Source organism: Trichosurus vulpecula, chromosome 7, assembly GCF_011100635.1.
Source record: "Trichosurus vulpecula isolate mTriVul1 chromosome 7, mTriVul1.pri, whole genome shotgun sequence".
Lineage (NCBI taxonomy): Eukaryota > Metazoa > Chordata > Mammalia > Diprotodontia > Phalangeridae > Trichosurus > Trichosurus vulpecula.
In genome coordinates, this window is record NC_050579.1 from 100815734 (window position 1) to 100825690 (window position 9957).

The following is a 9957-nucleotide window of genomic DNA, read 5'->3' on the forward strand; positions in this document are numbered from 1 at the left end:
AATTAAATATTTAAGCAAAAACAATCAGATTATTCCATCTAAAAAATTCAATTATCTTCTTCATCAGACCTTTAGAAAGAACCAATACATGCTATGGTCACAAACAGACATCTTTACTTATTAGCTCTTTAAAAGTTTTTTTTTTTACCATATTACTTTGGATCAAACTTTTGATTTCATTGATACAGGGAACTTTATCTTTCTACTATATCTTTCTACTCATACTCAAAGAGTAAGCCTTTAGAACCAAGTAAAGGTGTTTTTACAAATCGGTAAAACTAACCAACATTATGAAAAATGCAATATCCCACATTCAGACTGACACCTGCCTCCCAACGGTATTCAACTCAATGTGTGCTGCAAAGAAGCAGGGGGAATATCTTCTCATATGTCTTCTTTGGATGGAACATGGTCATTATACTTCTACAGTGTTCAGTTTTTATTGTTTTGTTGTTAATTGACATTCCTTTTACATTGCTGTAGACGTATATATCGTTTTGTTTTTCTGCTTCAACTTACTTTACTTTCCATCAGGTCTATAAGTCTTACCACACTTCTCTGTATTCATCACATGCATCATTTCTTACAACAAAGTAACATTCCCTTTACATTCCTGTTCTACTTCTTGTTTAGCCATTCCTCAATCAATGGGCATTCTCCCCACACACACACACACACACACACACCCAGTTCTTTGCTATTAAAAGTGCAGCTACAATTCTTTTTGGTGTGTAAATGGGGACTTTATTTTTGTCATTGACCATCCCTTCTCCTTTGGGGTTTTATGCCTAGACATTTTAGTCACTTCATTTGCATAATTCTAAGTTGTTTTCCAGAATTATTGGACCAATTCATAGCTCTACCAACAATTCATGAGTGTATATACATCCTTCCATGACTCCTCCAAAACTGACTATTCCCACCTTTTTACATTTTTCATTAATTTTCTGACTATGAGATGAAACCTCAAATTTGTTTCAATTTGCCTATTATTTTAAGTGATCTGGAACATTCTGTCATGTGGCTGTGTTAAAAATGTACAATTCTTCATTTGAAAATTCTTTATATCCTTTGACCACTTCCATGTACAGAAATGGCTTTTGATTTTGCATATTTCTCTTGTTGTTCAGTTATTTTTCAGTTGCATCTGACTGTGACTTCTTTGGAGATTTTCTTGGCAAAGATACTGGAGTGGTTTGCCATTTCCTACTCCAGCTCATTTTACAGATGAGGAAACTGAGGTAGACAGGGTTAAGCGGCTTGCCCAGGGTCACACAGCTAGTAAGTGTCTGAGGCCAGACTGAACTCAGGAAGACGAGTTTTCCTGATTGGAGACCCAGCACTCTATCTACTGTGCTTAGTTGCTTACATATCTTAGATATCAGACCCATATCTCACACAAAAATTTTTTGCAGTCACCAGTTCCCTTCTCATCCTAGCTGCTGACATTTTGTTCACACAACAATTTTTCAATTTCATGTCACTGGAAACATCTCATCTTTTGTCATCACCTACATTCCTTGACTGGCTAAGAAGTGACCTCCTAGCCATAGTTGTGAAACACACCTGATCAGGTTACAACAGCAACAGTAAGGACAATCGCTAACCTTTACAGAGAGCTTATTATGGGCCAGGCACTGTGCTAAATGCTTTACAAATATTATTTCATTTGATCCTCACCAACTCTAGGAGGCAGATGCCATTTTACAGATGAGGAAACTGAGGTTAACAGCAGTTAAGTGACTTGTCCAGGGTCATAGAGCTACTGAGTGTCTGAGGTCAGATTTTAACTCAGGTCCTCCTGACTCCAGGCCCAGTAATTTATCCACTGTGCCACCTAGCTCCCAATAATAGAATATTTTATATTATCTTTAGCATTCAGGTCCCATGTTGATTTTGTTTATTGGGGTATATGATGTTAAGTTCATGGTCTAAACCTACCATTTTTCCAGACTGCTTTCCAGTTTTCCCAACGATTCTTATCATACAGATAATTTTTACCTGGATAATTTATGTTTTCCATTGTGCTCTCTGGAATGCCTGCTCCATAGGGAACAAGCTGGTTTTCATCTTAAACCTTCTTCTTTCTTACTCCTTCTGTGGCTTTCATTGAGACTTGGTTCCCTTCTAAAGACATAGCCTCCCTTTCTACTGTGGCTGCACTTTCACTCAACCCCTTGACTCACTGGTCAAAATATTAGAGACGAATACTCCTTACTCTTCATTGTCACTTCCAGGTTCTCCTTCTACCACCCTTAATTACTCAGTAGCCTGTACTCCTTTAAGGTTCATGCAACATATATCTACCGCCCAATCAAAATTCTAGTAGTTGTAATCAGACCTCCCAGACACTCAACTTTTTTCTTTAATGAGTTCAGTGGGTGGTTCACAATCTTTCTCTTCTCCCCCAGCTCCTGCTCTCATTCTAGGGGTCTTCAACATACATACTGATATTTCCTCAAACACCTTAAAATACCCAATTCCTCAACTAAATAATTTTCTAGGTCCTTCACCCTAATACAGTCGCACGAAGAGCAGGTCACACCTTTAATCTTGCTATCACCCACAAATACATCACTTTCACATTCATGAACTCTGATATCCCTTTATCTAGTAACAATCCATTTCATTCCACCTCACCCTCTGCCCTGCATCCCTCAGATCTGATCTTCAACCTCAGCATGACCTCCATTCCCTTGAGACCTCCATTCTTTCCAAGCTATCACTCCTACACTGTCTACACTGTCCTTTCTTCTCCATCTTGACCCCTCTGGTGAAGCAGTTCAACTCTACACTGTACTCTTCTCTTGAGTCTCTAGTCCTCACATCCTATCAACAATCTTAATTTGCCAAGCCTCAACCTTGGATTCATGCCTTCACTCCTCCCAAATGTTGTTGAACTAACATGGAGAAAAATCACAAAATTGTACCTGATGGATACACTACAAATTTGTGTTACATAACCTCAACCAGACACTTACCGTACCAAAACAATCCTTTTAAATTTCCCTGACTGACTCATTATCCCACTCGACACAAATGCTCCTTCCAAACCTCATCATGCCTCCTTACACCTCCCATGGCTCCCCCTCTGCCCACCCTCCAGCTGAGAACTTTGCCTCAATTTTCACTCACTTTCTCTCATTCTCCTTTATTCAATCGGTTTTCAATTCCTATCATTTCTACCACCATAACGATTCTCATAAACGCACCTTCCCCCTTCACTTCTGACACTGCAACTGCCCTGCAGCTAAGTGACACAGTGGATAGAGGGCTGACCCTGGAGTCAGGAAGACCTGAATTCAAATTCAGACTCACAAAATCAGTTGTCCGGCCCCAGAAAAATCAGATCAATTGTGAAATGAGGATAACAATAGCATCTACCTCCCACTATTGTTGTGAGGATCAAATGAAATATTTGTGAAGCATTTAGCACACTTCCTGGCACATAGTAGGCACTTAATAAAAGCTTGGTTCCTTTCTTCCTCCTCTCCTCCCTTCTTGTTGTAGGCCTCAGGGCTGGCTGGACTATGACAGGAGCTGGCTGGTAAGTCTCCATGCCCCAAGTGTCTAGTTCAGCTTCCACTCACTTGTCAAGCTGATCTGCCTAAGGTTCAAGTCTGACAATGTCCCTCTCCCATTCGGTCATCTCCAATGGATCCCTATTACTTCTAGGGTCAAATATAAATCTTCTCTTGCACTTTTAAAACCCTTCACAATCCGGTCTCTTTCTACCTTACCTTCCTTCTTATACCTTACTCCTCTCTAACTACTCTGGGATTCAGTGACACTGGATGTTCTCCCACACAACAATCCATCTTGTGACCAGGCATTTTTTACTGCCCATCCCCCAGGCCCCTTCATCTCTGCCTCCTGGCTTCCCTGGCTTCTTTCAAATCTCCAATAAAGTCCCATGTTCTACAAGAAACCTTTCCACATCCCCCTTAATCTCACTGCTTTCCCTCTGAGATTATTTCCAATTTACCCTAAATCTCTGCCTTAGGCTGCAAGATCCCTAAGAGCATGGACCACTTTCTGCCTTTCTGCCCCAGTCCTTAAAGTATCTGGCACAACCAGGCACTTAATAAATGCTTGTTGACTTACTGGCTACTGAACACTTCATTGAGTTTAGTTACTTCTGATTCTTCCTTGTCAGTCTCTGCCAGTGATCTGCTTCTATTTTTTTCACCCACTACCAAATGGGTTTGATGACTGCTGCTTTATAATATGGTTTGAGGTTTGGAATTGCTATTCCTCCTTCATCCCTTCAAGCTCTAGAATTCTATTATTCTAAGTGAATAAAAGATCTTTTATTGCGTTCTTCCAAATCTGATGAGCTGTTATATAGAAGAGGAACTACATATATTCTGTTTGGCTCCAGATAACAAAAGCGGAGATCAGTGTTTAAATAAAGGAATAAGGAATAACTTCCTAACATAGAGAGCTGTTCAAAATAGAGGAAGAATTGAATTAGATGAGCTCCAAAGATAGTTTCAACTCTAGGATTTTATGATTCTATATTCTCTTTTCTTGTCCTTGACCATGCAACACTGAGTCTCTCCTGGTATAACTCATTCTGTATTAAGTGGAGGGTTTGTATTTTATATAGTAAGGCTAGAAAGTCAAGCAGAGAGACTTTTCCAGTAGAATAACACCATCATCTTCCAAAAATTTAATGAAGTACTGAGGTCACTGAAAAGAACTTAAGATGGATTGCTAACAAGCAGAAAAATATGTTGCCATGTTGGCTGGATTTTCCAGACTGACAATTTAAGGCTCATTCCACTTTGTGGAAAATGACTGATTTATAATTTATGTAACCACATCCAATAGCCATATGCTTTTGGCTTTTAAGACCAGAAGGTTGACAATGCCACTAGCATCTTTCACTCTGTTAACTTAATTTGCAACCAGTTTTTATGTCTGTTTAGTTCCAAGATCAAGTCTTCACATTTGAGACTTAGGAAACAGACTACCAAAATCCTGATAAGGCTCTAAAATATCAAAAATCTTTAAAATCTCATTGTGATAATTGATTACATAGAATTCTATGATAAATCCTGTATGTAGCTAATGGGTAAAAGTTAATACAATGCAACAGGAAACTAGTCATTAAAAGGACCAAGATAACTGAACTGCTAAAAATCTGTTCTTAGTTTCAAAGATCTATAGGGTTCTAGAACTGGTAGGAACTTTGGTCATTATGTTCAATTTCCTCATTTTACTAATGAGACACTACAATCTAGAAGGGTTAGTAATTTTTCCAAGGCCGCTTATCTCATGTAATAGTTGAAGGGTTAATTCAAATTGCAAAATAAATGATCTGGTTAAACTTGAATTTTTACAACAAAGACTTTGTAAGGAGGGTTTTTTTTTTGAGAGGGCAGGGAGTTGGGGTGGAAATGTATAATTATACTGGCTAGTCCTGGATGAACATCATAGACTTTATATGATAAAAAAAGTCAATAACGTGGTACAATGGAAATTGTTGTGGGCCTGGAGTCTAAGGACCTGGATTCAGATCCCACTTCTGATGATTACTCTGTGTATAACCTTGGAGAAATCACTTAAGCTTACTTACCTGAGTTTTCCCACCTGGACAAGGAAGAACGAAATTATCATTAAGAAAAACTAAGAGCTGTTTGCTTTGTTTTTTAACAAAGACAGTATTCTGGCAAATGTTTCAGATGGATAACTGAGGTCTCTCAGCACTACCAGATCATGCCTCCATGCCAGGATACTGATCTCTTTAGCAAACTTATCTATTTCCTTTCTTCTGCACAAATGGTCTATAGCATATTCTCATGATACTATTTCTTCCATATAGCTTTCCATTCATGTACTCCAGCATGCTTCTGCCCCTCTGTTTCCTGGATTTCCTCAAGAATATTTCTCAATACAATATGGAATATATTAAGAAAAAATAATTGTATTTCCTCATTAGTATTTCTTTTTTATGTATGTAAATATAAAAAGAAATACTCACAAGGAAATATATTATTGGAAAGTAATTATGTAATATCAATACATTAATATATTATTGTATAGATGTATATATATTATATTAAGGGAAAAATACATATGAGGAAATCCAAGAATCAAAGGAGAGAAAACAAGATGGAGTACATGGATATATATAGATACATATACATATACATATATATGCATACATATATATGGCAGCTAGGTAGCACAGTGGATAGACTGCTGGACCTAGAGTCTGGAAGACCTGAGTTCAAATCTGGCCTCATACACTTACTAGCTATGTGACTCTGGGCAAGTCACTTAACTCTGTTTGCCTCAGTTCCCTCATCTGTAAAATGAGCTGGAGAAGGAAATGGCAAACCACCCTAGTATCTTTGCCAAGAAAACCCCAAATAGTGTTATGAAGAGCTGGATATGACTGACAACTCAATAACTATCTATCTAAACACACACATGTATGTATTCATACACACATGCATGTGTATGTGTATATGTATGTATGTGTATGTGTGTATACATGCTTACATATATCATATGTGTGTGTGTATTTTTTTAGGCTCCACTGTTACTTATTCTGCCCCTTTACCAATAGACACCCAATGCATCTTCCAATCACAGGGCTCTACTTCATAAAACCTCAGTGATTCCCAAGGAGCTCAAATCTATCCCTTGCATCAGGCTCTCTCCTCCACCTTGTTGCTTACTCCATTCTCTAAGCCTCTGTGTATAGATATATGGGGCTAGTGTTTACTGTCTGATTACTAGATTCTTTTCTGCATTTTGTCTCTTCTAGGCCTTACCATCTGCCCTGCCTGTATGCCCTGCAGATTACTGGGACTGTTATCTGACCTGCTGAAGTAACCTAAGGACCCCTAGGTTTGCCATTTGCCCCACCTTAGCACCCTTAGGACTTACAGGCCTTTCCCATCTGCCCCAAAAAATGAACTTTCTTTTATGTGTTGTCTCCCCCAATTAGTATGGGCTGTTTAGATCAGATGCTATCTCCACTTTTTCTATTTGTATCCATGGCACTTAGCATAGATGAGGGAACTGAATGGAAAAAAAGTTAAGTGACTTGCCCAAGGTCATACAGTTAGTAAGCATTGGAGGCAGAATTTGAACACTAGTCCAATTCCTGCACTATTCACACCACCACCTACCTGCTTTGGAACATGGAGAAGAATAGAATCACGAAAATGATGTCCCAGTTATTTCTGTTGGATGAAGAGTAAAGAATACTATGGCTTTGAAATGCTACATACCTAAAAAATGTGTTAGTGCTTTATGGTGTGAAAGAATTGATGCAAGAAACAGGCTTTCTCTTTTGCAGGGGTACTTGGACAAATCAGGCAGCACTTAGGACAAAAGAGGGTAATACTCAGATATTTAATGTTGTGTGTTCCAGTCCAGAGACTCAGTCTATCATTATCAGAGTTCCAGCAGAGACTGTAGGGCCAATGTGAGCAAAAAAAACCAAAGGCAGCCTATTATATTCTGTGAAGGGATTACTAAGGAATGTATATACTACTCCCTGATGTTCCAAGTCCTCAGAACTGCAGATATAATTCACATCCAACCAGGCAGACCCATCTGGTAGCTCATTAGCAAAACATTCAGGCTCCTTTAGGAAACCACTGATTTTTTTTTCTAAAGAGAAACCAAAGGGAGGGGAAGGGGAAGATAGTGGAACAATTTAGTTTCCAATAACTATTCTAGCTAAACACAGGCATCACACATAGTTGTCAAATTAATAAGAACTAATAAACTAGCTTCAGCAATCAAAGCCATGATAAACGAAAACTACTATAATATAGCAGGGGGAAAAAAGGTCCCGGTAGTTCTCTAGCATAACTAAAATGAACACAAGGAATTTACTAGCTGTGTAACCATCAGCAAATCATTTATACTCCTCCTGGCCTCAGGTTGCTATCTGCAAAATGAGTAATTGGACTAGATAATCTCAAAGGTCTCCACCATTCCAATTGAAAACAGTTGAATTCCCAGATCTTCATCTGCAGGAGAAAGTGATGGACATTTGCTCAGTAAATTGAAATCCCGACTTGGCTTTCTCAAATCATTTACTTTATATAGCTAGACTTTCAAAACACAGTAATTGCTTTCTTTTTTATATAGACATAGATTTAAACCACACTAATTTGAGAGGGGTTCTATATATAGGCTTGACTCTACTTGGAATAGCAATTACAAGATCCCAACCCTAAAGACCTAAATATAATGGCAGTTAGAATTCAGTTCATCTCACATGAACCATAAATTTTTCAAGATGGTGAAAGACAGTAAATTCACTACCTTCCAATGAAAGAAAAAAATGAATATAAAAGATAACCTTTAACAACCTGCACATGCGCGCGCGCGCACACACACACACACACACACACAGTATATTTCTAGGAAACCACTTCCCTGTAAACTCCTTAATGGGTTTTTTTTTAAGTATCTACACATGTTATTTTATTCCTATTGACTATCATATGGTTCTGGGTTTCTTACAAAAATCTTAATTGAGAAATATTTTCATCCTCATACAGCAGATAAGGCATTTACTTTTATTCTCTAATTTATTTTTTCTGCGACAGACAGAAGTCAGTGAACACAGTACTGACCAAAAGAATGTGAGCTTCATTAAGTGTTTCATTGAGCAGGACAATTTAAAGTCTCAATGAGTACTTTTAAACCTACTGATAGCATGCTGGACAAAATTCAAACTGATACTTTTTGCCTAGAAGAATAACTGAATCTCTGGTGTCTGTGTATATGCACATACAAAAGGACTCTTACCCTGAGATAAAGACTTATACTATATTGCAGAGTTCAAGCTTTTCTTGATTCAACCTCACATGATTCTTCATCTTTGCTCTAGTGATTTAGATAAGTCAGCCACAAACGAACAAAAATCTGGCTGCAGGCCAAAATGTGACCCAACATGTCAGGCTACAAAAAGCTGTACATAGTATACACATTCAGTCTGCTGCAGCTGTAATCCAGATGCACTGGTCCCCACCCATGAAGTCCTGAGAGGACAGTAAGAATTATAATACTAGATGAGCAAAGCAATAGCTTCTGTTTTTAAAACACCATCTCAACAGGTTTTCATTGCTACTGCTTTATTGTCTTTTTATTGTTTTCTTTTGTTTTTATATCACATTTATTTTTGCATACATCTCCCATTATCTGCCCAGCAAGCTATTCCCTCATAACATTTTAAAAGAAGGAAAAATACAGTTCAGCAAAATTAACCAATGCATCGACCTAGTATGATAGTTCAAGAATTATCTCACCCACAGTCTCCCACCTCGGTAATGAAGGGAGCAAGGTATATGGTCTCAACTCCTCTCATGGCCCACTTTCTTGGTCATTATAATTATACAATGTTCAGTTTCTTTCTTTTTTTTCCAAACTTCTTTCCATACTGTTATAATCATTGTGTACATTGTTTTTCTGGTTCTGTATTCTTTACTCTGCACCAGTTCATTTAACTCATCCCACACTTCAAATTCTTCACATTCGTCATTTCTCACGGTGCAGTAGCACCCCATCCCATCTATGTACTACAATTGTTTAGCCATTCCTCAGTCAATGAGTATCTACTTTATGTCCAGTTCTTTTGCTACAACCCAAAAAGGGCTTCTGTGAATATTTCGGTGTATATAGAGCAAGTCTTTGTGACTGTGAATGACAGTGAACCTACATAAAATCCCTCCACAGTCCCATGATGCCACGCTTCTTAGCTTCTGTTTCAGAATGAGACTTTTCTCCAAGAAACACAGGTACCATATCTAGTCATAATCTGTATATCAGATTACTTCCTTGCACATTTATCTTCCTATTCAGTGCCAAACTCAAATATTATTTCACTAAAGATCCAAAAGAAATATATAAATTTTGATTTATCTTGAATGAAGAGAAAATGGTGATAGAATTCAAAATAATTCCTTTAGTCAGGAAAAAAAT